The sequence below is a fragment of the Neomonachus schauinslandi genome, chromosome 13 (genome assembly GCF_002201575.2).
Source record: "Neomonachus schauinslandi chromosome 13, ASM220157v2, whole genome shotgun sequence".
Taxonomy (NCBI): domain Eukaryota; kingdom Metazoa; phylum Chordata; class Mammalia; order Carnivora; family Phocidae; genus Neomonachus; species Neomonachus schauinslandi.
The window spans coordinates 86,291,353-86,296,889 of NC_058415.1; positions in this window are offsets into that span (position 1 = coordinate 86,291,353).

A 5,537-nucleotide genomic window follows, 5' to 3' on the forward strand; every position below is an offset into this window, starting at 1 on the left:
ATGGGGGCTCGATCCCAAGACCCTGAGATCATGACCTGAGCTAAACCCAAGAGTCAGACGCCTAACCGACTGAGCCACCCAGGCGCCCCAATCACGGTATCTTTCATAGGGGGGTGGTCATGGGAGGGAGCCGGCAGAAGCCCGCAGTAAATGATAGGTGCTCTTGTTAATATCACCGTCCTTTTCAAAGCACTTGGCCTGCTGATCACCAAACGTGGCCCCGAACTGGGCCCTGGGAATAATTGATAGTGATAGCACCAGCTTAGTTTTTCAGGAAGGCATCGTGGGCAGCCACTTTCTACCTTCTGGTGAAGTTGTTGGTGGGAGTGCAGAAGAGAGGCCTGGAGGGGTCGGAGCCTCTCGGAAGGAACAAATCCTGGTCACCCTGGCCCTTACCCCGTGAGGTTCAAGAAAATGAACAGATGACAAAACCCAGATGGATCTTCCATTCAGCAGATTCTCAGTCAGATTATGAAGCTAAAGGTCCAAAGTCCCACCTTCTGACAACACAGGACACTTACCTTAGGTGCAAAGGTCCTCAAGATGATTCTTATTCAGAGGCAATCAAACCAATCTGGATATTGCAACCCCCCAGAGGACCTTTTGTCCCCTGATAAGTCAGATAGATACTCTTTGACCTGCAATTGCTGTTCCTTGGCCTCAAAGGTTTCTTCCTCTAGATGATTTCCCAGGCTCCATGCCTGACCTCCTTGAGCTCTTTATTCAAATGACCCCTTCTCAATTCAAATGACCCCTTCTCAAACTGCCCTATTTAACATTCTCCACTGGGTGTTTGGGCTGTCTTGTTTACTGACGTATTCCTGGTGCCTACTACAGGATCAGGAAAATAGTGGGCACTCAACAAATATTTGTTAGTCCAATTCTGGATAAAGTGGCTGGAAGCCAGGCCTTGGGGAAAGCTGCCCCATCCTACTGGCAACAACGTGTTCTATAGAGAGGAACAGCCCAAGGTGGGAGAAGGTCGGAGCCTTCCTGTACCCCTGGGCCACCCGCATGGGGTCTGGAGGAAGGAGCTCCTGTACCTGGTGGACAGACAGGGAGAAATGGCCACACTCTATCACACATGAAAGAAGCAAGTTGTAACACACCGTGCATATTATAATTCCACTTTGTTAAAAAAATTGACCATTTGGGTTAGTCCATGTAGTCAACATATATGTACTGAACTCACATCCAGGGAAAAGAAAAACTTCCCTCTCTGCTGACACCACACGTGTGCAATTTTCCATACAATTCTCTGTGGACAAGGGCCGGTGTCCTACAATTTTAACTCAATTCTGATACTAACTGGCTTGGAATTAACAGCAAACCCACAGGTTCAGGGCTCAGTTATACAAGACAGCCCCCACTTCAGACGCTAATTGCGAGTCTTAGGTGGTCACATGTCTGCGGACCGACAGGCTATGAATCAGGAGTTCCCACGACCCCCTCATCAAGTTTGATCATTTGCTTGAACAGCTCATGGAACTCAGAGAAACACTTTGGTGACCAGTTTACTCTAAAGGATACAACTCAGCAACAGCCAAATGGAAGAGCCACACAGGGCTCCTTGCCAAGGTATGTGGGGAGGGGCGTGGAGCTCCCATGTCCTCTCAGGGTGTGCCACCCTCCTGGCACCTAGATGTGTTCCCCAACATGGATGCTCTCTGAACCACATCATTTAGGGGGCTTTATGGAGCTCCCATTCAGTGGGTAGGTGTGCTTGAAGTGGGGCCTTATTATGAATGACAAAAGGTGTTCCTTTCACTTTTGTCACTTAGGAAATCACGATGGTTGTAGGTGCTCTGGCCAGAACCTGGGGAGGAAGACCATGTATTTCTTATTATATCTCAATATCACAACAGGTATTCAATTCCTTAAACACAGTTACTAAGCACCTACTGTGTGCCATGCCTGGGACTAGTTAGTAAGCCACCAGTTGCTCCAGCAGAGAGGCAGGATGGCGTAGTGGTTAGGAAGGCGGACTCCGGACAGCATAGATCCTATCCCTGGCTCTGAACTCCCTTGCTGGGGTGTCCTAGGGCATGTCATTTGCCCTCAGTCTCCTCTTCTGTAAACCAGGGATAGCCATAGTGCTTAAACCCTAGGCCCATTTGAGGATTAAATGAGATTGGGTATGTTACGGCTCTTAGCCCAGGGCCTGGCACAAAGCAAGCTCTCTGGAGGCACTTACTCATCTGGCTCATCTCGGCTCATCTTATCCCTCCATGAAACGGGCACCACTGTCATCACTTCTACCTGATGGATGGAGGAAACCAAGACTCACCCACGTGGAGTTACTGGCCCAGCTCACATACTGAGGAGAGGCAGGGCTGGGATTCAAACCCAGGTGGTCAATCCCACAGGGCCCCTTGGACCATGTCAGCCCGAAGAGGGAGCATGTACTGTGTTCCTAGATGAAAAAGGGATACATCCTGTTGTGATGAGGTTTGGGGGCAGTACCCAGATACTTGGTCAACACCAGTCTACATATTGCTGCGAAGACATTTGAAAAATGAAATTAACATGTACTTTAGTAGATTTATCAGGTTACCCTCTCCAGTGTGGGTGGGCCTTATCCAATCAGTTGAAGGCCTTAAAATAAGAAGGGGAAAAAAAAACTGGCGGTCCCCCAAAGAAGAGGGAATTTTGTTTCTAGACTTTCTTGGGGCTCGAGCTGCAACTGCAACTCTCTGCTGGGTATTCAGCCTGCCGCTTACCACCTGCTGCCCTACCCTGCAGATTTTGGATTTGCCAGGTTCCACGATCATGTGCGCAAATTTTTTGAAGTTTTTTTATTTATTTATTTTTAGTGATCTCTACACCAACGTGGGGCTCCACGTCACAACTCCGAGATCAAGAGTCACACACTCCACCAACTGAGCCAGCCAGGCAACCCAATGTGAGCAAATTCCTTAAAACAAATCTCTCTCTAGATACACACTTCCCGTTGGTCCTATTTCTCTGAAGAGCCTTGATAAACACATATCCCATCCTAGGAGCCCATGGTGTGGCTCCAGTGAATGAAGCAGACAAAGCCCTCATCTCAACAGACTCCTGAGAGATACATTTATTTTTTTTAAGACTTATTTATTTGAGGGGCGCCTGAGTGGCTCAGTCGTTAAGTGTCTGCCCTCGGCTCAGGTCATGATCCCAGGGTCCTGGGATCGAGCCCCGCATCGGGCTCCCTGCTCAGTGGGAAGCCTGCTTCTCCCTCTTCACTCCCCCTGCTTGTGTTCCCTCTCTCGCTGTCTCTCTCTGTCAAGTAAATAAATAAAATCTTAAAAAAAAAAAAAAAAAAGACTTATTTATTTGAGAGAGAGAGAGTGAGCAGGGGGTAGGGGCAGAGGGAGAGGGAGAGAGAGTCTCAAACAGACTCCACACTGAGCAGGGAGCCTGATGCAGGGCTCAATTTCACAACCCTGAGATCACAACCCAGGCCGAATCAAAGAGCTGGACACATAACCGACTGTGCCACCCAAATGCCCCATTTTCCTGTTTTATAATCTAAGACCAACTACCCAAATTTTGTAAATTCTAGAATGAAATCCAGATAGACTTCTTATATACAGTGCAAATAAAAAGTTTAAATTCTTGGGGCACCTGGGTGGCTCAGTCGTTAAGTGTCTGCCTTCAGCTCAGGTCATGATCCCAGGTTCCTGGGATCGAGCCCCACATTGGGCTCCTTGCTCAGCGGGAGGCCTGCTTCTCCCTCTCCCACTCCCCCTGCTTGTGTTCCCTCTCTCGCTGTCTCTCTCTCTGTCAAAAAATAAATAAAATCTTTAAAAAAAAAAAAAAGTTTAAATTCTTAATTGGACAAGGGAAGGGGAGATGCTTGGTGAAAGCCCTGGAAAGAGGCCCTGGAGGGGACAGCTAGATTCCCTGACCCTGGGTCACCACCCTCCACATCCACTGGGGCCCTGAGCCCTCCCCACTGCCCCAATCTGCAGCAGATGTGGAGGGGACTATGGAGCCTGCCCCGACCTTGGGGGAGTCTTCTGGGCACGTGATAATAGTGCTCTAAGGAGCACTGAGCCAGCCCAGGTGGAGGTCTAGCCATGTGTTGTGGGTCGAGTTGTGTCCCTACACAATTTTCATGTTTAAGCCCTAATCCCTAGTACCTCAGAATGTGAACTGTTTTGAGAAACAGGGTCATTGCAGATGTAATTAGTTAAGAAGAGGTCATACTGACTACAGCGGGTACCTCATCTGACCAGTGTCCTTGTGAAAGGGGAAATTTGGACACAGCCATGCGCACAGGAAGAAGGCCACATGAACGTGAAGGCAGAGATGTGAGCCACGCTTCTACAAGCCAAGGAGCACCAAAGATTGCCAGCAAACTACCAGAAGCCAGGAGAGAAGCTTGGCACAGTGTCTTCCTCACATCCCTCAGAGAGAGCTGACCCTGCCGACACCCTGCTCTTGGACCCCCAGCCTTCTGTGCTTAGCCTGTGGCGAGATAATAGCTTTCCACTGTTGCAGCCCCTTGGTTCGTGGTACTCTGTTAGTGCGCCCCCGGTAAACGAGCTCACCATACCCTGTCATTCGTGGCTGTCGGCTAATCTCTTCTCAAGTGGCCCTCAAATAGCCGTCCATGTGGTTCCTGAAGACCAGAAGGGAATGACCATGCCTAGCTGGCTCCTGCGGGGCCCTGTTTTTACAGCTCTGGTATCAGAATCCTTAGAGACTTGCTAAAATGCAGATTTCCAGGGATGCCTGGGTGGCTCAGTTGGTTAAGATCTCAGGACCCTGGGCTCATGACTGAGCCAAAGGCACATGCTTAACAGACTGAGCCACCCAGGGGTTCCCCCACAGTACATCTCGTCTTCATGTCTCCGTAGGCTCCTCTCGGCTATGGTGGTGTCTCAGACTTCACTGCTTTCGATGACCGTGATAGCCCTGAGAAGTACTGGTCAGGCCTTGTGTAGGATGCCGCACTACCAGAAGCTGCCCCGTGTTCTCCTTACAAGACTGGGGCTGGGTTATTGGGAGGAAGACCACGGAGGTAAAGGGCCATTTTCATTATATCATAGCAAGAGGACATACCGGCAACACGACTCATCCCTGTGGCTGCTGACCTTGATCACCTGGCTGAGGTGTGTTTGTCAAGTTCCCAGCTGATCTTTATGCCAGATAATCAGGAGGTGAGGGACAGAAGGCCTCTGACTCTGCGACAACTCTTATAGGTCCCTGTTCAGAAGAAAGGAGCCACAGCAAGCGGTTGGCTTACACAGAGCGCAGGTCATGCAAGGCACCAAGGCAAGCACCTCACCATGATTTCATTGCTACAACCCCACCAGGTAGGCAAAATCATCATTCCCAGGTTAACATATGAGGGAGCTGCACTCCTGAGGCCCCACAGCCAGAAGCCAACAGAACCACACCTGCTCAGCACCACTCTGAGCTGCGCGCCGCCCCCACGTGAAGGTGAAGGAGGCCTGCTGGCTGGGGCCTCCTCTCCCAGGGTGCCGCTTATACGGAACAGGGGGAGAGATGATTTCGCCTGAGCCCCCCCCCCCAACGCGAAAGAAAACAAC